The sequence below is a fragment of the Amphiprion ocellaris genome, chromosome 3, assembly GCF_022539595.1.
Source record: "Amphiprion ocellaris isolate individual 3 ecotype Okinawa chromosome 3, ASM2253959v1, whole genome shotgun sequence".
NCBI classification, from domain to species: Eukaryota; Metazoa; Chordata; class Actinopteri; family Pomacentridae; genus Amphiprion; species Amphiprion ocellaris.
Window position 1 is genome coordinate 17,051,011 of NC_072768.1, and position 25,520 is coordinate 17,076,530.

Here is a 25,520-nt window from a genome sequence, read left to right on the forward strand (position 1 = left end):
AAAGCTCACATTAATAAAGTCAATAGATAATAAATTGGAAGCTGTTTTGAAAGACAGTTAATGCACATAATAGGAGATGGACACACCTTTTTAGAATAAGTTCTGATGTCACAAACATTTCCCTCCCGTAACAAATCGGGTTTTCTGTTTCTTTTGTCGTCTTGTCCACTAGAAAGCATGAAAGTCACTCCTCCCTGTATTCATCCAACAGTCGAGGATGTTTGTTTCTCCGTGAACACGTTAAAACCGTCAATTGCAACACTGTGGTTTTACCAGAAATCTGAGCTGCGTCATAAAGAAACAATCTGAGCATGCATTCCTGATGATCACACAACTGTAACTGAAACACTAGAGAAAACCTCCTGTCCACATTCACTTTCAGTGTTCTTTTATGTTGTGTAATCACAATCGAGTCAGAAAACAGGAATCTGGCAACACTGAATAACAACAGGAGATACAGGCCGAGCGTCTTTAACCTAATATCTCACTCATCCGTGATGTCAGGTCGAAGCACAGTCCAGATCACTATATGTGAGAACATAACCCATCTCTATACGTAGGCATGATTTAAAGGAGAATTACTCTAAGATGTTCTGGGTTGTATTTTAAGAGCATTTTTAGTACATATTATTGACTCTTTCCTGTTTTAACCACTCAGTCCACTACACTTAGAGATTTACTCCATTTGCCAAAAATCTTTTTCATAAACCGCAGAGAGCTACTTATAAACATGGACATATCTTTTGGTAAAATTACCAAAACAAGAAAAGCACTCAGAGAGCGCAGCACTCCGCCAAGGCTGCTCAGTCATAGCATTTCTGACGGATGAAGTCTCAAAAATTCAGGGATCCAGATTATAAGCTGCCAGAATCTAATCAGCTAGTCCTTGTGTCATTTCTGACCTTCCCTGAAAACTTCATCCAAATCCGTCGATCTGTTTTTGAGTAATGTTGCTACCAGATAGACAAACCAAGGAAAACTGTCACATACGTAAGTCTGCCGAGGCACCGTCTCCTTGGCGGAGTAATTAATTTTTCAAAATAAGGAACAGAAAATTGAACATTTTTTAAACAAGGAATATTAATTTTTAAACACAATTGTTCAAACTGTAAAGGAAAATCACAAAAATGCTCATGTGAGTATAAAATTAGGTGCAAAATACATGTAGTATAATCAAGTTAGATGTATGGATTAAAATGGGGATGTCATCTCTCCTGTACACGCTCTCAGGCTTTATCACTTTATCTCTCTCATGCTGTCTGAACAAATCTCACGCCAAATAAGAGAAAGCATCAAAGGCCTTCTTTCATGAATAAAAAGCTTCAGACATTCAGACATTCATTCATGTCTGTACACTGGGCATTCATTTCAGCACTAATATAGACAGACATATATTATTTGACAGATAAAACACACAAAAAAACTGTGTAGTTGCTTTTTCCTCATTCATTTTTCTCATCATTTGCATGTCTATGGCTAATTAAAATACCTGTAAAAATACAGCTTTTATTGTGATTCATCTATAATGTCTCTGCAGGCCACTGAATGTGATGCAGGTTCAGCCCAGAGGTCAACTGTAGCTGAAGTTTTGTCTGTTGCTCACAGGTCTTTATGGAGTCTTTCCTGTAAGTTCATTAAACACCTGTCAGCAGCTGTAAGCGTCTCCACAGTGCGATGCAGAGAGTTGCTGTGCTCATTTATGCAGCTGGCACAGTAGCCATGACTTCATTAACTTAATGATCTCTGGCAGGACCAGTCAGGATCTAACAGGAAAATGACACTCTGTACTTTTCACTTCAGACAGATCACACCCTGAGTCACAGTTTATAAGCTGTCAGTTTTGATTTACTGTCAGTTAGTAAAAGTTTGATGCGTTGCTCTGGAAAGCACACAATATTTTTGTGACCCTTTCGAGGTTTCTCTTTAATTCTGAAGTCTCGCAGTTCTGAGGAAGTGATATTAGTTCCCCTGGGTGCACTTCCCATATTAGAGGACACAGCCTCTCTAATGATTACAGTTCCAAACAAAATATGTTAAACTAATTTTATTGTGCAATATGTTTGATAAACCACCGATATAAATGGACAGGATTTTCAATGTTTAGAACATCATAAATTCAGCAATCCCACATTTTTTTTAGATCCATCTAAGGGATTTTTTTCCACACAAAAATGGATGGTGACAGTTTTTATGTTGTAAATTTTAACTGTGAAAGACTTTTTGGCAAGTATAAATGACTTAAATCACATAATCATAAAAATTCAGCGATATGACAATGTTTTTATGAAACTTTTTATTACTTTTTGTTAAACTTTGAAACATCTGCATCTCAGAGAACTTGTCTGGACATGCCTTCAGTCCATGGAGAGTGAAATGCAGTTAAGAAATGTGATTGCAAAGTTGTGTTCATTACAGATATGCTAGGCCTATAGATCCACACTCTTCACAAAAATATAATGTTCATAATATTGAAGATACTTTCAGTTAAGATTTCTGTGGACCTTTTAAGTTTTGCAATATTTCTGTGTGATTTCTGAGAGATTTTGCAACTGATTTATACATAAAACATCAAGTTTAGAAAGAAGGATTTACTGTTTCTGACATTATATTCTGATATTTGTCATCATGTGTGGTCTGCTGGATATGCGCTATTGGTGTCTTTCTGACAAGTAAGAAAATGAAAATAAAGTTAAGCTCATCATTGAAAATGAATGTCGAGAAAATATGAACTATATCTCATTCTGTTTGGTTCACTAACTGAAGCCTAATGACAGTTGCAGTACCTGATGTTGCTACATGACAGTGAGCCATTGAGCTCAGCTATGATACCACTTCCTTTTTTACTGTCAGGTCTTATATGTAATGTGACTGAAACACTAGGAAGACGAAGGTGAACTTTACAGGCTTATTTGACTGACACGAAACAGACAGACCAGGAAGAGATAGTTGGTGGATTGAAATGTTGTTGGCATATGGACAACTTTCAGATGCTAATGGTGCTAACGACAGCCACATGTGGAGTAGTTAGTGTATAGGGTTTGACATGTTGCTTAGTGTGCGCACTTAACTGTTAAAAAAGAAAGTGCAGTTGTATTTTAAAAACACACTTATCCAAACAAAAAAGTCTGAGTCCTTGCCCTGTATTTATGTATTCAGCAATATAAATACATAAAGAGCAAGTGCTACCACTGTTAACAACTGTGAAAACAACAATCACCTACCAAATAAAAATAGAGGGAAACATCCTATTTCTGTGCAACACACACATGGGCACCAGAAATAAACCAAATCACAATTTTTTGTGTGTTTTATAGGAAATTAGGAAAGAAACACTGTCTGCTAGAGGTGAGCAGGCCTCAATACAGACAGAGCAGCATTAACTCAGACTCAAGTGGATCTGACAGATTTCCTTACTGTAACTTGAAGTATTCCTCTCAGCCTGATGTCTAGAAGCTGTTTTTTCAACCACTGGACCAATGAAATGTCAGCAGTGTCTGTTACCACAACCTAAGGGTTAGAGAGTTTGATCTGCAGGTACTTTCAATTTATTGAGTTTTGCTTTCAGTTTCTGTTGCATGCTATCATTTTCTCTTTCTGTATTGCTAAATAGAAGTCATCTTTTAAGTTTCAGCATGACAGAATATTGGCATAGAGAAACAAAACAATAATTTCCTTGAAATTGCTCTGGTTTTATTTTATATTGACTGTGAAATTTAACAAATACATTAACTCAAGTACAATAAAAAGCCAACATTTTTTGCTAGTTGTTCATATTTGTAGCAAGTGCTGTCTCATGCTTTTAAACTTCTTTTTTTTCCAGTGTGCACACTTTTGACATGAAGACAAGGACTAAAACTCCACAATTTTCAGCTGAATGTTAATTACGCTGCAAAGACAGAGCAGAGAGGAGAAATCATTCCTGTCTACTGCTTCACATATTAAACCTACTGATTTACTGATATAAATGCAATAAAAAATGTATTGATCACATTCTTCCTTTAGCAGTAAATCTGCCCTCAAGCAAATATAGTTCTCATTTAGCAAGTCATTTGTTTCATGCCTCTCGGTTTAAAGAGTTGTGTTTGTTTAACATACGTATCCAGGCTTCACTGCCCTGCTTCTGTTCCAGCTTCAATGTGCCTTTGAAACTGCACAGCTTTGGAATGAGGGTACAGGTTTCACGTCCAACACATACAGTATCTGGTCAGCCTCAATGGTTTTTCAATGGTAGATGTTTTCCTGGCATAAACTACACTAGTGTTGAAAGGAACTACTTTGCCTCCATTTCCAACAGTTTTCTTTTTGCAGTCGTATGTTACATTGATGCCTCGTACCACAAAAGATAGTTATTCATACAGTGGTTAAGGTCCTATACGATGAAAATCCATTTTTGTCTGTTTTGTGGTTGTTATAAACCTAGAGGACATGAAGATGTTTTCTTCTGCCATTCCTCATACACAGAGAGTTGGAGGCAACAAAAAGTCCAAGTCTTTCACACTCATTCAAGTCAACTGCTGCACAGACAAGTGTTTTGCTCCACACTGTCAATTACAGATGCAGAGAGAGTCTTCTTCCTGAAGGGGGCATAGACAACAGCAGCTCAGTTGCTTTAGAACTTTAAAGACTGGATTATCCCATTTAGAACAAGATTAAAACCAGTGGTTATACATTTATGGTAAAAGACACCACCTTTGCAGTATTTGGAGCTGAATAATTGACAAACACATGCTGGGGACATGTGAGAGTTTCATTAATTTGTTGACAACGGATACGATATTTGACATTTGAGGCATACCTAACTCATGTTTGACATTTGCTCTCAAAATGTTCAAAGGAGCATTTGCAACTTTTACAGAACAGTTTTGGTACCAACAACATTTTTGGCTGAAATATTATCAGAAGCTTTTAAGTTGCTTCACATGTTCATTTAAAATTGAAACAAGGTGAAAAAGTCAGTCACCAACCTGACACAAGCAAGGCATGACTGCAACTCTTCCAGAGTGTTTATACACCACTGAAAGTAACAGCTGATGCAGTTTAACATCACCTATGTCTTATCTGTGAGAAACATCACCATATGCCTAATCTCCATACACCTAATCTTTTGGATAATAATTACAGTTTTAGGAGTGATGCACAATATTGAACTCCAGTGTAACATCAAAAAAGAACACCATGAGCTCCAGCACCTACAGTGGTTAAAGCTGGAAGAACATCTCACTCATAAGTCATACATCTTTCTGTTTAAGAGCATGACGTGACTGTCAGCACCCTTTGCCACATTTAAGAATATCCACTGTCCGATGACGTCACCTGACGGTGAAAGTGACACTGTTGTTTTTGTAATTCCTTTTCTTCCTATGCTACCATTACATAATCCCCTCTAAATCAAGGACAGCAGATCCTTACTTTCCTACTTTATTCACCATACATGGCGGCTCTATTTCCCTTACCAGTGGTGAATAGTACTTAGTGCAGCAGGTCCTATTGTACCTGCTGGTATAGAAAGGGAGGCCCAGGCCCCCTCGGTGATCCGGTGTCCTGCAGTCTCAGGTTTCCTTCAGGGAACCCCTGGTACCTTTCCGTTTGGCCAACATTATGTGTGACTTCCTGTCTGTGGCAGGGATATGACTGGAGATCCTCTCTGGGGACAAGATGACAATTGTTCTCTTCTTTGGTTTCTCCTTCTATTTTTTGTGTTTGGCTGTTTTTGTTTTTTTTTTAGGCAAGGAGCTCTCCAGGTGTGTGTGTGTGTGTGTGTGTGTGTGTGTGTGTGTGTGTGTGTGTGTGTGTGTGTGTAAGTATGATGCTTATGCAAGAGAAAAAATTGACAGAATAAGTTGAAACTCCTCTCTTTATTTATTTGGGATTTTTTTTCTCCTGAATTACTATTTTAGGTAAGCATGCACGCTTTATATTTCATCATGGTGAGATGGAAAAAACAGATTATAAAGTGCACATAGACAACTGTGAACTTTTTTCTGGTGAGATTATGATGGAAACTTTAGAAAAACATCAGAAGAAACTGTTCATTTGAATGTATTCTTTAGTAATTAGCTGCTATGTTCTCCAAAAGGGCAAAATTACAGTTATCCAATGTGAGTCCTGTATGTTTTTACATGTTCAAAATGAGGGACAAATGCGACCAAGCAGACCATTGTGTACCTATTTTAGTATGAATAGAACCATGTGGGTGGCCATTACAATTTAAGTTCACGTCTTTCTAAGGTTTACAGTATTCAAACATTTACATCCAAATTGGAAGTATTATCAGTGTTTGGAATATTAGTGGTGTTTGAGTGATCAGGAACAGAATTCATGGTACATATTAAAAATCTGTTCTTTCTCTCAGCTTAACTTACTGTGCATCATCAAAGGCATGTTTTGATTGCACAAATATCTCCTTAATGTCAAGAATGACAAAATCACTGTTTAGATCCGAAACTCCTAAACACTGTTTGGCTCTTTTGTGTTTTGGTGCTTGATACTTTGTACTTCTACTTTCAATGACATGTCAAAGTCCTTTCTGTCTCATTTTGTTGAGAAAAGGTTGTCATGTTTTCCTCAACCTGAGAAAGCTGAGCGCATCCTCGTGGGACTCTGGTAAAAGGTGAAACATGAGACGATCTCTAGTTAGTGTAGCGTAGGTTAAAGCATCCTCCTTTCAGAAGGAAGGAGACAAATAGGTTCCCACCGGCAGAGAGAGGTCAGCTCTCCTGGGAAGCTTCTCCGCTATTCTCTCAGACTGAGGTGTGTTAGAAAAGAGTTTTGACTCGGGTCGAGAATGAAGAAAAGGCTCCCACCCATAACCTCGCAATCTGACTCAGAGGTGCACACAACAACATGTACCATCCCTCACAGACACACACACACACACACACACACTGCATTAACCTGCTAATGGACTGATCCCCTCTACCTTCTCCCCTTTGTTTCGTAGCACAGATCACTTTCCAGCTCGAGTGGAGAACAGCAGGTGAGCTGCGTTGCCTCACGCACCCATCAAAACGTCCAAGAAAGGGCCAACAATATTTCATATACATTGTCCTGTATAGACCTGTGGTTTCACACAGGAATAACAGCTGTGGTTTACATGGTTTCACTTGGCTTCTTCCCAGTTTTGTCTGCTGCACATTCAAAAGACTTTTGTACTCCCATCATGGTGAGTGTCTACTGATAACGGCTAGAATAAGAAATATTTGGATTAGGCCAAATCGAACATTGTCAGGCTAAATGGTAATGGTTTTGTTTGTAGGTTAGAAATGTATAACATGTAACTTAGTTTACTTAATGACAGTTTGCTTATTAAAAACTTTGTGTTTTATGTCTGTATCTGCCAGTGTGCAGTCAGTGATAAAGAGACCCGATGTTCTCTGCAATTGGATGGAAACAATATGTGCAAATATTTTTTTTAAAAAGAGCTACAAAATATTGGCATGTTCAGTATCTCCAGAAACCCAACAGTATTCATCTGTGATGTAAATGTGATGTTATTTTTACTGGCTGACATGGTGTACACCGCTGTAAAGTTTTGATGAAATTTTTCATCTACATTTAGATTCAAATCTGCCCCAAAATACACATGATGATAACCACTGGGCATGTTAAAACAAAAGAGTTATAATGGGCAAAAATTCCCAACAAGTCTGAACCACCATATAGATTGTTTGTCCCTATCGGAATATAACCCAAAGGAGCACTACAAAGAACATACTTTCACCTCTATTTGGTTGGATCTAGGAATGCATGTTTAGATATAGGGCAATAACAGAGTTTGTTTAAAAATAGATGATGTCTGTCGTCCTTTACAGTCACGAGAATAAAACATGATTGTGGCTGTGGAGCGATCAGGGTTGAAAGTAAGATTGTGTCATGTTGGATCAATCATGCGTTGTGGTAAAGCACCTCATCTGTGAAAAAGCTCCTGGTAAATCAGTCAACAAAGACACAAACCGCACAGTTAGAGTCTGGTTTGAGTTGTGTTTCACCTTACTTCAATCAATCAATCAGTCTTTGTTTGTATACAGACGTAATAAACTGATGCATCACCATGGATTTTTATTCTGCCTTTATTTGAAAGCCACCGGGTTTCATTTGGTTCACTGGATAAAAGCGCCACTAGTAAATTGTAGGATCAAGACAATTAAGAGTTTTATAAACCAATAAAAGGATCTTAAAATTAATGCTAAAGCAGACAGCTTTAAAACTGGCATAATGTGGGCTCTCCTTGAGCCGACCTGGCAGGTTTGCACTGGTTTATTGCTTTGAACTTTAATGAGTTTGATTTTGATTTGGTTAATTCTTTGTATTCAAGCCAGTTAGACGCTGAAGTTTTATTGGATTGAATCAAGTTAAAACAGAGTCCATGTTGGCTTGAGGAACGAGCTTGATTTTCATACATTGTGGTAGTTAAAGTGCTAAAAATAGCATTAAATTTAATTCATGTTTGGGTTAATAAATCATGAAAACACTGGGGTAGTAAAATCTCATTTAGTAGTAAAAGTACAAAATGATTTTCTTTGTTCCACTGTATATCAAAACCAGCATTGTTCCGATACAATACCAGTTTTTGTCACTCTAATCCTTTCAAAAGTAATCTGTTACTTTTGAACTTCTTTGTAAATCTCTGCTCATTATCCGCCGTGTCTTTCAGGTGATCTGCGCTGCTCCCTCACTCTGACCTTTCCATTCTCAACAGATAATCCTTCTGTCTGCAGACATGTGCGATGTTTGAGTGTGTGACGAACAGCCTTGATCCACTCGGGTGAAGGATTTTGTGACAAACATGCTACCTCACACCGGTGTCTGAGCCTACACAACTGCTTCAAAGAAACGAGGGAGACGACTAGAGTTTCACATTTGTCTGTCTTGTTTGGACTTCATCCCAGGAGTCTGTGTTTAAATGTATTTGAGCAGGACTGTGTGTGTGTGTGCGTGTGTGTGTGTGTGTGTGTGTGTGTGTGTGTGTGTGTGTGTGTGTGTGTGTGTGTGTGTCTGTCCCCACTCATCATTACTGTACCACTCAGCAAGCAGACCAGAAGTTCCTCAAAGCATGCAGTGAATGCGAATAGCTTAACAGAGCTCATCGTGCAACTTCAAGTTCACGAGTTTGACCCTTGAATTGGCATCAATGAAAAACTTCAGCGTCTGTGTTTGGACGGTCTTGAACAAGAAGCAGAACACTCACCTAACCGCTTACTGAAAATTAGTAATGGCGTGTACTGTAAACGTATGAAGGAATTTCTTGTCTAAACACTGGCATCCAAGGCTCCATTCACACTGAAAGGTCTTTCTGCTCAATTAAACTGTTGGTGTTTTCTATCAGGTTCTGTTTTATTGGGATTGTTGTAGACTTAGCATCAGATCAGTGAAACCAGCTTGCCAGACACTGGAATTTATGTCACATTTTTAAATGGTGGTTTTGATGGTAGCCTCTTTAAAGTAGCCTCACTTTGTAGGTCACTTGTAAGAACAATAATTCTTACTATTCTGGGTCAGTGCACCAGTATCAAACCTTAGCAAATAATTGAGAAGAGAGAACTGTGCATATTTAATTCCAAAACTATGACATTTAGTTTAAATCTAGATATCCAGATGTACTCATGTTGACAAAAGGAAAAGAGAGGAGTTATGTACAACAGCATGAAAACCTTGCAAGTTTGATGGCAGTTTTTCTTGCAGTTTGACTTCTTTGTCAGTTGATGACAAACAGTACAGTTACTCTTATTGTTTCTGATGACAGCTGATTTTAAAATTAATCTAGTTAAGATAAAAATGTCTTCCTGGAGCTGACCCTGCTATGGATTAATTTCATGTTGTCTGGTGGTGCAAACAGCATAATCTCTGTTTTCATGGTTTAAAACAGAAAACCGAAACTAAGAATTTGCTGTGATATTAAACGAATGACTGATATTTTTAATTTAATGTCCTGGTAGTTAACAAGTGGCCATGGTACAAGCAGGATAAGTACCTACATTTGCTTATTGCACAATGTAATACAAGGTGTGATCAAGATATCTCTCCTTTTTAAAAGCAATAACTGCACCTGATTTACATTTGGCTTGCCATCTTTTTCAGAGTTATCTTCTTGTGCAGCCATACACTGTTCCCAGTGCTCATGCCACACTTGGAACCAAGCACTGTTTGCTACCTGCATTGGATTTCCTTCACTATGTCACAACAGAAAGCCTCTGACTTATGGTCAGCCATGTGGAGCAAAATCTAACAAGTAGGGCTGGTGGAGCACAATGGTTGAGTTGGTGTGGCTGAAAAACATGTTTATTTTCAGCTCAATGTGCTGTGAGTGAGCACTCGTTGGTATGTGCAACAGTTCAGGTTAAGTGAGTCGAATGCATTCAGTCAGATGCCTCAGGATGTCAGTGTAAAACTCATCTTTGACAGCCTGGCCTTGGGGGACAAGTTCACTGTGCACAACCCTGTGAATATCGAAGAAAACAACAGGCCTGGTCCTGGTTGTGCTGCTGACCTGATGCTCCTCCTTCAGTCTTGGAGACTGTCTGTCTCTGGGTCGTAGCTGTAGATCCATCGATCAACATGAGTAATGATTGTCAAAATGAAAGCTGGGTAAGTGCAACAAAGAACTGGATGTTTGTTCTTAGCACAAGTTTAGGATCCATGGTGAAATTGAAGATGTGTACCAGCAGGTGACCAGAACAGGGCTCCAAGAGAGCAAGAGTGCTGGGAATGTTGTTTAGCTGACAGCGAAGATAGCGTTAAAGTCAGGTACAGTTTTTAGTTTAAACAGGCGAATACTCAGAACTTTTTGATCGTGTAGGCAACATACAAACTAAGCCAACATGAATGTTAAAAGGATGACTTGTACCACATATGAAACCAGGATTTCATGGTCATAGTACGCTTTGAAATTAAACAATACCGATTAAATACAATCATTAGCTTTTCCCTGACATTAGAGAACAGTCAGATTAGTGTCTAATGAGAAGTACAAACAGATTTGGTGAACTTTTGGTGACACTTGCACAAAGCCAGAGTCGAGAAACAAAACGCATTTTTCGGCCTGTAGATGTTATGCCATCTTTCAAAAACACGTAACATGGGATGATATGTCTGTAGCTGGAACTCAGATGGTATGAGGTGGAGGAAACCAGACTTCAAATCTATGGTACATTTGCCTTTTGTTTCTGCTTATTGGTGTTTGCTGGGGCATACATGTTGTTTTGCTGTTTCTGTCTGTTTGGAGCAGACAAAATGGAGTGTGTACGTGTGGGTGTCTGTGGAGGGGATGGGATGGGAGTGCAAGTGGATGTAATGTGATCCCATTAAGCAGCAACCCCCCTTCTCCTCATCCATTATAACTCTCCTCGCTCACTCTCCCCTCCATCCTCCCACCATCACACTCTTAAAGTTTGGGCACCTGCCAGGTCCCACAGTCATTATCCTAATGAGCACTGACAGCCTAAAGTCAGTCTGGCTGCTACACACAAACACACACACACACACACACACACACACACACACACACACACACACACATTTTCTAGATACCTGGATTTTGCTGTAAATACACACCAGAGCACTAAACATGCATTATTGGTGAAAAAAGGCCCAGGCAAATATTTACTCAAATTTGACACCGGCTGCTTTGGAAACCAATGAGCCTTTGTTCATATTAATCTACACAAATACTAACCTGCTATTAAGGAATTATGTCTGCTAAAAGAGAAAATAACCCGAAGGCAGAAAGACACCAAGTTATGTTTCCACGCAATTGTCAAATGAATTTGAAGTGAACTTCTGAAAGGCTTTGCATTTACTGCTCTGGTGTGCTACCGTGACTCTAACAAACAGAATCAAAGACGCTAGAAACAAAGCTAGTTGTTAGTGCCAACTAACTCTGAGAGAGCAGAAGAAACAAACAAAACATTGACTATCACGGCAGATAAATGGAGAGATCTTCAGGAATTGTTTTCAGTCTTGCTGGTTGTAATAATTCTGTCAGCTCATGCCAGATGGTATCAGCGATGTTTCATGCTGTGTGAGACGAAGCCAATGAAAGAAGCAGAAACAGATGAAGATAATGTGAGTTAAATGTTTGCTACAGCAGAAAAAAAGTATTTTCATTACCAATTATATTTTATTTCAAAGACTCAAAAACCACGTCAAAAAATTTGTTTGGAAAATTAGGGATGTTGTTTTTTAAAAACTTGCAATTTCTATTCCGTTTTTTCATATTTTCCAATGTGCTTCTTCTAAATGTGAATGATAAAATGTTAAAGAGACATGGCTACAGACATGACTGGTAAGTCAGGCAGTACTTTGAGATACATTCATATTTTGTAGGTTTTTACTGGTTTCCTTTGTTTTTTACCGTAAGAAAAATATGAAACCATGCAAAAAAGCTCACGACTGTACTTAACTCACAGAAGAAAATATCAGAAAACTGTGACATCTCTTCATTGAATAGATGAGGATACAAGTCTGCGTTGATGGAGGTAGCAGACTGATGACGGAAACGTTCAGCTGAGACTCAATGAATGTCCTGGAAATTGAGGTTATAATAAGGAAAGACAGAATGACAGAATTGCAATGGTATTTATAAACAGCAACCAGGGACTGATTGACTTGGGAAGCACAGTCAGAAAAAAGGTATTGGGCATTTACCTGTTGTGGAATACAGGCAGAAAGTAAAGGAAGCAAATCTCTATTTTACCTCCTTTCAGGTAATGTTTATGTGACTTAATGTTCCAGACAATTCCCAACAGCATCAGAATTTATTCTTTTAAATGAAGACAGAGGAAACTACAGCAGAAGCAAATTGTAAAATCTTTTGCTTTGTTTTTTGTTTTTTGTTCTAAAGCCTTAATGTTTTTGAAGAGGCAGAGATGGAGCTACAAGGGCTTAATTACTGATTTTTTTCAGCTCCAGCAAAAATTCAACCAATAAATGTGAGGATTTGATCAATTTAATGTAATATAAAGTGACAGTACTTGCTAGTTTTGGTGAGATCCGATTCACTGTCTGGCTAAAATCCTTACCTAAATGTCGCCGTAAATCACTGAGGGCAAATTCTGCAGCGACTGCTTCACATGGGAAGTTTGCTGAGTGAGACACCTGCCAGCCTGAACTGTCGTAGTAACGTGACCTGATGACACGGCGCGTTTCCTGGCGCGACACCGCCCGTCTGGCAGGAACCCACACAGGAAACAGGTTAGTGAAGTGGCTGGTGTGTGTGTGTGTGTGTGTGTGTGTGTGTGTGTGTGGACAGGCTACGCCCTCAGGAGTGTGCCACCACGGCAACTGTCTCCGTGGGAACAATACCACCTGTCGCTCAGGGCCAGCAGACAATGGAGGCCAGATGGGGAGCAAAGGGTGGAGGAAGGAACAAAATGCCGACCAAAGCAGGGGCATCAAATCAAATTCTTTAGGTATGCTTGATGCCAAGAGCCTATGGTTTTATTGTTAATCAGTGTTTGTGTTGGTAATACAGTACATGACCATCTGTCTTTCCTTTTTAATCTTTTGGTCTCTAGGTCTTTGCCTCTTTTGTGGCTCAATCTTTTGATAGCTTTATTTTCTTGAAAAATATATCTCGGATGCAAAGCAGCAAGTGTATTCATGGGTATCAGCTAGTTTAATAGCTAAAAGGCCTTATAATTATGTTACAATTGTCTAAATAAAATAATTGTCATTGCATGAAATACCCAGTCAACTCGAAACAGGACAAACATGTCAGATTGAAATTCCATTCATGGATGGTGAAGATACTGTGATTGGTAACTGTTAGGAATACATGCAATCAAATGGGAAGACGGTGTATTTGAAAAGTCTTAGTAAAAACCTCAAGAAACCCTGGTTTTAAAAGTATCTCTTACTATTTTTGAGATTTCACCTGAGCAGACTGATGTTTTCTCCCCATTTAGGGTCCAGTCCATCAACAAAACATCCAAAAATCAAGTAATTGTTGCAATTTTAACTACACACTTTGACATTTTTGTCAGTGCCAACTTACTAATCGGAAATTGGGAAATGGAACTGACATCACACATTATATATTTAGAATTTAATTAGAGACTTTATTAAGATGCTTGTGTAAGAAGAAGTGTTTTGAAAACACAGATTGATTCATACGCTTTAACATTGTGGAAATATAATCACATATCAGTGACAGTTGTCCTTTCAGACTGCAACACTGTGGACTGGAGTATTTTGAGACCAAGAGAGAGAAAAAGCCGTGAGGCACTTTCACATTAACCACACAGAACATTTTCAGTATCACATGTACGTATTTCCACTTCAGTGTGTGAGACAGTCATTACAGGTTAATCCTCTGCTGTGACTCAAGTCTGCAGGTCAGTTCCTGGTAAATGTCACTGTGTCTGAAACTAGACAAGCAGAAGTTGATCTCTGCTCTGGGAATCCACCAGCACAGAGAGAGAAAAGATTCAACAACCTGCTTCTTCTTCAGCCAGTCTTCTCTTGTATGTATGTATAATTTCCTCTCTTGTATGAGTATCTCTCACGTCCTCCTCCGGTGCGTCGCTGATCCCCCTCCTCTTCTCAAGAAAACGGATGTGAAGAAATGTCTGTGGCTCAGCAAGATAAATGATCCACTCACCGGTAAATATGAAGCATGCCATTCCTTAATGCTATATAAGCTGGTAAGACATTTTGAGGAAAATTGCTGCCTTTATATTTCTCATTATTTTACAGAGATCATTTAGCTTCCTGAAAAATTGCCTCTGTACAATGCCATGACTTTATATTAGATATTACGTAGATATTCCAACTCTTAAATTTGTGAGCCTACTGTGTAAAAACAAGTACATCACATGGAAATTGTTGGCTTTTTTTGACATATTTGAACAAGCAGACTTCTTTGAAACTGTGTCCTGAAATTAAGGTGTTATACTTGAAGAAAAACAGATATTAACAGAGGTGTATAAAGTAACTACAATTTTGGTCTATGATGCTAGTATTGCCCCCCTTTAATAAAGATGATTTCATGAGTTGCTCAGTTTTTTGACATTTTTGACCACTCCTCCTGCAAATTTCTCCTCAGGTGTAAGATGTTTGATGGTTTTCTTGCATCTACTGCCTGTTTCAAATCTAACCCCTCATTGTCATGGGAATTGTAATCTGGGCATTTTTTTTTTCTTGACGGGGCCATTCCATAACCCTCATGACAAATGGCCTCACATTGTTTTTAAGCACTCTTTGATATGACGCAGAATTTATTGTTGAATCGATGACTGCAAACTGCCCAGTTCCTGAGGCAGCGAAACCACTCCCAAACCACAACATTTCCACCACCGTGCTACATAACTGGTTGGGGTTCTTCCCTGGAAAGCCGTCTTTGGTCTGCACCAAGCTTGTGTACTGTTGCTGTGGCCAAACAAATCTGTCTTTGAGTCATCTGTCTGGAGCACATTATTCCAAAACCCCCGTTCTTTGTCTGTATGTTCATTGGAAAATTGTAGTGCTTTTTGGTGATTTCTTTACACTTGCAGATGCAGCACTTTGACACCAACAGACGCAGAGTTACCTGCAGATCCTGTGATGAAGGTTGGGGTCCTTTAGAACTTTATTTTCTACCAAATAGTCTCGTCTGAATTTGCTAAGGTGGCAATTTCTGGACAAACTAAGAGCTGTTTGTAATTTATGCCACTTGTAGAGGATTTTCTTTATAGTGGAAGGATTTATTTCAAATCATTTTGACATGTTTTTTAACTGCTCGCATCACTCACAACCTTTTTTCTGATGGATCTGAAGGGTCTTGGTGTGAAGACACACATTTTAGGTAGAAGTCAAAGTTTTGAAGATGATCTGTTCCACTTGCCACTCCTTATGGAATGTGTGACTGTTGGAGTTACTGTCAACCCTGATTTTAATTTTATGGACTTGTTTTTAGGACTCCATGTGATCTGTTGTTTTTTTTAATGCGTTATTCAAATATATGACTTTTATCTGTGGGCACTGTTGAAAAGAGGATCAACTATTATTGTTACTCATACACTACCAATGAAAAGTTTGGGGTCACTTAGAAATGGCCTTATTTAAAAAAAAAAAAAAAGTTTCAATGAAGATAACATTAAACTAACCAGAAATATAGTCTAGACATTGTTTATGTGGTAAATGACTATTCTAGCTGTAAACGACAGATTTTTAATAGAATATCTACATAGAGATACAGAGGCCCGTTTCCAGCAACCATCACTCCTGTGTTCTAATGCTACATTGTGTTAGCTAATGGTGTTGAAAGGCTAATTGATGATAAGAAAACCCTTGTGCAATTATGTTAGCACATGAATAAAAGTGTGAGTTTTCATGGAAAACATGAAACTGTCTGGGTGACCTCAAACTTTTGAACAGTAGTGTATGCACTTCTTGTAAAAATCCTGGCCTCTGTAGACCAAAGACAAGTGGTATCCATGATGTAAAGGCACACTAAATTTTTTTTGCGTGTCTTAAAATTCCCTTAAAGCTCACTCTAGAGGCTTCAAGCAAGGTACTGTGTTTGCTTTTTGTTTCACAGTCACTATACATTTTTTATAGATAAGAGTCTCAGAGTCTTCGAACTGATTCAAGAACTTCAACCATGACAAGGTCTAAATGAGCTGACAATGACTAAATGGCGTGTTTTCCAGCTACAGACGAGACGAGACTGCTCCGTTCCCATTACTTGTATGATTACCCCATGAAAAGACATGGCATGCACACGAGAGCAGAGGCTTTTGTTCCCTTTTTTCTTCCAAACATGCATTCAAGTATAAATCTAAGCGATCCCTGTCACACATGCCATGCAGCAATTGGAAGTATAGGAGTGAAGGCTGAATAGAATGGGAGAATGTGGGAACTGGAGGTTTTCTACCCTGTCAGGGCCACCATCTGCTCTTTATCCACGCTGGCACCGAGTGCTGGTCCAGCCCTTGGCACCTCCAGACATGAACACACAAACACACACACGCACACACACACACTGCATGCATAATATAATTGTTACTTTGGTCAGAAAAGTGGGTAAATCCATGCACAATGCACCGCAAACAAACAAATTAAAGAGCAAACAATTGCATTTCTACAACAAAAAAATGCCAACATGTAAGATGAGATTGCAGGGACCAGGTTTGCACATTCAGAGATTCCTCCAACATTTCGGCCTTTTATTTGTAATGAGTCAGCGAGTGAAAGAGTAAGTGTTTATTTGTGGATTTTCTTGTGTGTTCGTGAGAGTGGGGGTGCTTGAGTTTGTGTGTGCGTGAGTGTGTATTTGTACGCATTACAGACAAAGAAAAGGAATATGTCGCAGTGTTTGAGTGGTGAAACAAGAGGGCCCTAAGTTTTTGCCGTGTTTGTGTGTGTACCTCAGCGTGAAAGCAAACCCAAAGTGATTGGCTTTTGTTTCTCAAAGGGAGTGGGTGGGGAAGGTGTGTGACAAGAGTGTTTTTCTCCTTTTGGGTAACTTGGCTCGGCCAGGGTGTTAGCGCTCGAGTGCATGTGTGTGTTTGGTGATGATGTTGGCTCCCAAAACAAAACCAGCAGCTGTTTTTACAGGCTCGCACACAAAACTATTCATCTGTTGTCATTTTAGAGCCCCCGCTTCTTTTCTTTGCGCTGTTTCTTTCAAATAAATCAACATAAGCGATTTTTGTCGAGAAACAATGAAGCAACCATGCCCGATGAAGCATTGTTCTGCGCAATATATCATTAAATGCGTTAGAGATGGTGTTTTACAGCTCAAATGCAAATGTTTTGCAGCTTAAACGTCCACTGTATCAAATTCTACTGTGCATATGTGAGAATATAAGAGAGGAGAAAAGACTGATGACTTACCATTATGGTGACGGCATGCGCTGGCATAGCGATCATTGGAGCTTAGTTCTCTGAGGTTTACAGCTGGTACCACATCTGTGACCAATCAGATGGACTAAAACTTCCAGTTGTATAACAGCATTTAGTCATCCAGTACTGACAAGCTCAGATGTGCCATTAATCTGGAAAGCAGGAGGAGTATTGGAAAAAGTGTGACTTCGATAATTTCAAGATGTTTGGTTTTTGTCAGTACCACATGCTGGAAGTGGCGAATATTGATTGAGTCGACCATGAGGAATATCTGGGGTCACAGGTAGCATTTGTTTATGAGTTAAAAATCCCTAAAAAGGGTTGGGGTCATGGAGATTTTTGCACTGTTTTCCTCATGTCTAAGAAGCTGATTTTTTTTCCCTGATTGGCACCAATAGGAGCTTTAAAAATGTAGAGTCCCAGTCAGAGGCAAGCTTTATGAGGAGAACATTATTTAAATCAAGTTTGTTACATTGATGGCCAATATTTTAATGTGCTTTGAGCAGGTATTATAGGTGAAACCACTCTGGAAGTAGCCCCAAATGGAAGAGTTATAATATTGTTACATACTGCAAAAAGAAAAATCATGGTTTTCCAATTCATAGTGCTTCAATTAATTTTATGAAAAGTGGAACCATAAGCAATCACAAGGACTCTAGATACATTATTTCACAAGTTACGGCCCTTCAAACATTGCTCCACAGATTGGCTTGAAAAAAGTGCTTTGTACTAAAAAAAATTACAACATCTGTGACCAAAAATGTTACAAATGTTTAACCTAATAACATTCAAATGCACAGAGAAACAAACAAACAAAAAAACCCCAGACAAATATAAAAGAGTCATGCGGGATTTTTATTATTATTATTATTATTTGGTGAACTGAGGTGGGTTGACCCAACAGTCTTGTAATGGGATGGGACTTTCTGTATCATTATGCTTCTTCCAAATTGGTTTCAAGTTCAAACATGTATGGCTGGATTATTCCAATATGAAAACTTACAATTGTGTGGCAGAGAGTGGTTTTATAGTATCTCAACAGAGTCATAGGTGAGCCGGTGTGCTCGAGCTGCAGTGAGTGGTGGACAATGAAGAGAGAGGTGGGAAAATACAGATCTACAGCAGTGTAGAGTAACATCTAAGCCATTTAAAGGAAAGAAGGGTTAAATCTCTTGGAAAATAATTCTTAACATGTAACTCCAGAGGTGAGTTTTAAGGGGTTTAATAAATGACCGGAGAGGAACTTTTAATGCATTTACAGTATTTTCATACTCATGCTCGTATCAAACTGAAACGAAACACAACAAACTTTAAAATTGTCCCTCCTCACCACCGCTGCTTTATCTTTGCTTGATGCTCTGTTCAAAATTGTCTCTTTTTACATTAAATCCATTTTATATAAACACGCTGTTTGACACCACAGTTCACCCCCTCAGGCCTTGAACACATGTCCTGAAAACAATCAGACGGCACCCCAACACAGCCATCTACATCTGCTGAGCGACCAACCAAATGGCAGCACGTCACAGTCGCTGTCAGTCATGATTTGTGTGTGAGTGAGAAAATTGTGTTTATGTGTGTGCGTGGATGTGTGTGTTTGTGGCTTAGGAGTCAGTCCTTCAAAACAAGACTGTCATTAACCCTTGTGGCTCTTGAAAGACCACCCAGATGTTTGATTGTGAGTGTGTGTGTGTGTGTGTGTATGCATGTGTTGGTGTGTGTGTGTGTGTGTGGCCTGCAGACTGGCATTGTGTTGTGTGTTATCTTTCCACTCCAGTCTGTCCATTTATGCCTCTAAGATGACAATCCTCTCTGGGAGAGGAAGACTGGGAGTTTATTATATCTCCAAGGCAACACACAACACTCAAAATTGAAGGAGCAAATGTTAGAAAATAAATTTCATCTGGATAAAATGAGATTAGGATGATATAAAACTGGGATAAAGTGGCAGCTCTTTTGTTTGACTTAACCAGGTCATGTCTGTGCCCTGATGTGACACTTGCCTCTTTTCTGCCCTAATGACACTTGAGGGGCCCACATGGCCTCTGGTTGGCCTGAAGACATTGGATCAAATGGATCTACACTGACGCAAGTGACGTCTGGTCAGCCAGTGTGTCCTCTGATTAACCCGAGTTCACCCACACTCATGAATGGCTGCAACCAATGATTGTTGGCATTATTTTGAGATAATATTAGCTGAAGTTCAGGAGCAGGACAACACTCCTCATCTCATGCTGTATATCTTCCCTGCAGACCCGTTTGTTCTCATTTTCCATAACCCACCTGCTCTCCCTCCTTTCTAGCTTTCCACTATTTTCTCTCTCTGGTAGACCTGTCTGCATTTTAGCAAGATGTGATAGATCCATCTCATTCTTCTCACTACTGCCATCATCCTGCTCCACCATCGTCATTTGGATTCAGCTTCATTAAACAGTTAGATAGCATCTCATTTGATGGTGTTGTCCTTCGTCATGATTAGTTTTCTTGCTTGTTTTAACAACTGATAAAAAAAATATGATGTTCAACCAACATTGAAAAGATATTATCTGTCATATATGATAGACAGAAGCTACTATCTGGGAATGTTTTTTGTTTTACTTTGAAAAACGAATCAGCTATAAAGAGAGGTGCAGATGACTTAACTGTAAATCCACATTAAAAGCCAAAGACGCCGATTATGTGCATAGGGTAGTACAACAGTATGTATATTTGAATGAAAAATGCCACCATACTAGGGTGAACAGATAAAAAAATCTAAATTTCTTATAAAAGAAAAGTAAAATTCCTTAATTTGAGCTACATCTCAGTATGGAAATGTCAACACGTGATGTTTGATTTCAAAAACACTGAAAGCTCTTTAACTATGAAGGGCTGGAGTTCTTAACAAATGATTATCCATGCTCAATTTACTGACAAGAGAGTGAAGACCTTTCACTGAGACCTTTCACAGTGAGTTTGTTTGATCTGTGTGCTAATGAAAGATGAATCAGCAGCATAGTGTGACGTAGGGCCAAAGCTGAGGAAACTAAACATCAGTGTAGCCACAGACTCAAAGATTTACCATTGTTGGGTAGATAAGCACCATATCTGAAAAAGCCTGAACATTGATAGTCAGTGATGTCAGCTAGTTGTTGTGTAAGAATTGTGTGTACTTAATATATTTGAAATAATAAAAATCATTTAAAAAAAAAAAAACATTCTGACATTGTCTGGGTAGGAACTCTATTTTTCAGCTGCAACACTTGAAAAAACATCCAGGCAACATTTTCCACTGATACCTAAGATAAGATAAGATAAGATAAAGTTCTTTATTTCTCCCCACTCCAGGGGAAATTTACGTTGTTACAGCAGCTTTATTTACAATATATACAAGGGTGAAAAAAATTTTTTAACAGAAAAAATAAAAATAAAGTTTAAAAGTACCTAGTTTGTTTTTAGATCTATATATAAATATACCTTAGTAAAAACTTTGAGGAAAAGGAGAATGTTTCCTCTTCACTTTCCCAACCCTCACCTTGATTTTGTGCTTTAGCATGACAGTCCAGCAGTAACCAGAGCTCTATGAGACTCCTGCAGCTGCTGAAAACACACAAAGAGTCCCTTCTTTGTAACGCTATGTTGAACACACCGGTCCTCTGCACGGGATATGTTCAGAGATGGAAGGAGAAAGAGCATTGCATGACAGTTTCAAAGGGCAACCTTGGCTGCAAGGCCTCAAACGCACTCACACACACACACACACACACACACACACACACACACACACACACACTCCTCACACACCTGTGCAAACTCTCCGTCCGACTTCCTCCCTCCAAGTCACACACACACACACACACATTTCCTGTGGGCTCACACACTGCCCGGTCTGTTCTCCAGGGCGTTAGCTGCTGGGCACTTGGTCAATGTGTACCCAAGTAATGCTTTAGCGCTTTGGGACTGGCAGACAGACAACACACACTCACATACGAATATAACATGCAAGCCCACATGCAGTAGACACAAAAAATATGAGGATGTGACATCTTCTAGATTGATGGCTGAAAAGATTTCAAACTGCGGCTGTGAGGCATGAATTTTTTGTATTCGTTTAAAGATATTTATACCTTTTTTTTTACATGTGGTCCTCAAAATTTAAAGGGATAGAACCTAATTGAAGAAGTTGAACAAGCAATAACTGATACTTTAATGCCAGCAAATTTATATAAAACCATGTGAGATTAGTTCTTTTCAGATATGGGATATGCAACATTGCTGGTTCATCAGTCTGTTAAAGCAACGGAATTCTGTCATACCCACAGAACTGATGGAGAAAGCCATGGTATGCATGCAACATTTGTTATTCTTGTGAGATTGGACACCACATCATGTGACACAGAGCACTAATAAACAAAACACCTAAATCTGCTGTGTAACAAGTGATTTAACTGTAGCTTTCAATCTGTGATTCTGTGTGTGAGGCTAACTTATCTGAACTGGAAAAAAATCTTTCTGATAGGTCCTGATTAATCCTGTTTCCATGTCAAGGATCATTTCTAAAAATGAGCAATTAATAAAGTACCTCTGTAGGTACATTTTAGTTTGAAATAGATGTGAATTTATTGGGTAAAGTGAACAAAAGAAGGTGTTTTGTGATTTTGTAATGCAAACTGTGTATTTTGCAACATTTCTGATGTTTTTGGACCAATATTGGTACTGATATATGGGAAGAGTCGTCCTCAAGTACATCACATGTACATGATTTTCCATTAATGTGCCTGCATGTAGTTCAGACTAGTGCCGTTGTGAAAGTGATACTCAAATGTTACTAGGTTGGACATGGTAATTTTACTGTCATGACTTTTATAGAAAAGTTACAAGGGTGCTCATTCAGACAAAATCCAACAGGTTCAGAAGCCGTCAGGTTAACGTAAAGGAGGGCAGCTGCCTTTGGCTTCATGGAGCTTTCAGCAAATATCAGCTTATTGTTTAGCTGCTGGAATAAGAAACATTTACTGGTCAAGAAATTTTGCAGATGCTGTACTTGGTATCTTCCTGCCAACCTTGTCTCCAACAATAAGAAAAAATATTCCAAAATAAATCCAAAGTTTGTTTTTGTACAAAAAATATTATTAAAATTATTAACAAACAATTACCTACTAAAATTAGCAACAATATTGGAGGCAACAATAGAAAAAAAAACTTCTTGTGATTTAATTTTCACATCACAAGAAGTTTTTTTTCCATAGCCTGTACAACACATTGGAAGTGCAATGGGGTCTCCAGAGTCACAGTGGTAAGCTTTGTTCACACAACCATCCACACTTACCTCCTCCATCTGACTTCTGGGCAGTATAAGGACGTCACTCTTCCCGGATAGGAAAAAGTGTTGCCAGGGAAGGTAATCAAGACAGACAGACATTACATTTCCTTCAAAACATATTTGGCATAGTATACAGTGATGCAGGGATCTTCGTTTCTTGCTTGTTTGAGGAATCTTTACCTTTAGTGTGATCTTCATGAAGTTAAAAACAAGTTTTGTTGGACATGTTTGGTGACGTGAGTGACTTGCTAAGTTGAGAAACTTTAACTGTTCAACCTTAAAAACACCAAGCAACCAAATATCTATGTTGAGGATCATGGTCATTGTTAATCATTGTAATAATCTGGTTGACTCCACCATTATGGTGAGCTGTGTGTTTTAGCTAATCGTCTACAATGTGCTCTTAAAGCTGAAGGGTCAAATCAATGAAAAACACACAATTAACCTGTCCGACACAGTGTTGGATTCACACAGCTGGGCAGCTGTGAAGGGAAGGAAGGAGCTTGGTGATCTTCAACACACACACACACACACACACACACACACACACACACACACACACACCACCTCCTCTGTTTACACACCCCTGAGCAAACGTCTGAAGACCGACGCAACCATGACAAACTAAACTAAAAGCTTTGTGTTGTGGTCGACATCTCACTCAACATCGAACCAACAGCGGTCCACACCACACAGGTGACATGACACACCATTTGCAAACACAGCAGATTCAAGAAAGGTCTTTTTTTTAGATTGGCAGTAACAGCAGCTTTTTATTATTGCTCCCGGTTGCTGAAAAAGCCACCAGATGTTTCAGTAGCAAGGGAAATAAATATTGTAAATCGTTGCAGTGACATTGCATCTCCAAAATTGGTCATTTATTTTTAATTTTTTTGAATAAACTGAAAATAAAAGCTGTTTTCTTTGTAGGCTGAGTAAGTTTTTCCTTTTTCTTCGTCTAAATAAACTCATTAAAAACTCATTGGATTAGCTACAAACCGCAAAAAATATGTTTTTCTTAGTTCATTAAAAGCGGACATTTATAATCTATCTGTCAGGGTAGCAACAGCATGTTTAATGGAGTCCTTCAGCCAAAGCCCCTACAGCTACAGTTGTTCTGTATATTCAGTGTAGTGTACACAGTGTAACATGCATAACTTATTTTGCCAATAAATCCAACTGTGATTTAACCTTCAGAAGTTTAGGCTCTAACAAATGTAGCACTGTTCCCTGCAGAAGGATGCAATGCACAGACTGTTACCTAACTTGTCCAGGATGTTTGACTATACATTATCATCTTGTGGTGAATTCCAAGGAGCATACTGTCAGGCTTTACACAAATACCTGCTATTTCATTGTCGTCCTTCATCTTAAATGCACAGTCTAATTTCTAGTACTGGGTGTTTCTCAATACAGAAAAAAATATTTTGACAGTTTTGTAGGGATTTTGAATGTAATGGTAACTGCAAACTTACCTTTAGATCAGTGGTCTATCCATACAGGTACCGTAGCCAACAATGTGTGTTGAATTCAGTCATGGGGTAGCACGGCGCTGTTATCTGTGGTCAAAACCATCCATCCATCATCCATACACCGCTTAATCCTCATTAGGGTCGTGGGCGGGCTGGAGTCTATCCCAGCTGACCTATGGTGAAGGCAGGGGACACCGTGGACAGTCACCAGTCTATCACAGGGCTACATATACAGACAAACAATCACACTCACATTCACACCTATGGAGAATTTAGAATTACCAATTAACATCTGCATATTTTTGGACTGTGGCAGGAAGCCAGAGTACTTGGGGAAAGCTCACGCATAAACAGGGAGAACATGCAAATTCCATGTAGAAAGATCCCAGGAAGACCGGAATGCGAACCGGGGACCTACTAGCTGCAAGGAAAAAGTGCTAACCACCAATCCACTGTGCAGCCTGGTCAAAGCCATATTCAAATGATTGGTCTTCATCACAAGTGGTTGATTGTAACAGTAGAATTAAAAAACAACAGAGTGTCAAGCAAGTTCAACTACGACTTCATCTCTGCACTCTCTCAGGTATCACCCAGTTTTTACGGTTTCCCCTTCTACAGGAGATATAATGCCAATGACATGCAACATAAATGAAACGCAACGTTAGCACAGAATTACAGCTTTCTTGGGATTTTAACATTGCTGGAATATAACATTTGACATAATGTAAGTATACAAGCCAACAAAGCATTTGACCTTGGCCTACCGGTAGTTGTTTTTGAACATCTTAATGTGAAACTGTTATAGTTTATACCTTTAAATAAAAAGAGCACAGTAAGATGAGCAACCCATAAGAACTAAAGAATGTTCACTGCTGAAAAAAATTTCTTTCTCTTATTACCATATAATGCAAAAGTTCAAAACTCAC

The 25,520-nt window shown here is 38.9% G+C and overlaps 1 long non-coding RNA gene across 1 annotated transcript in view; it reads right to left on the bottom strand.

The window, feature by feature from the left end:
• LOC129347891 (uncharacterized) overlaps positions 1 to 25,520 on the bottom strand; it is a 158,262-nt gene that overhangs the window by 31,463 nt on the left and 101,279 nt on the right. The window contains exon 2 of the long non-coding RNA XR_008600209.1: positions 24,598 to 24,767. This is a non-coding gene — a long non-coding RNA (uncharacterized LOC129347891). The remainder of the gene's footprint in view (positions 1 to 24,597; positions 24,768 to 25,520) is intronic.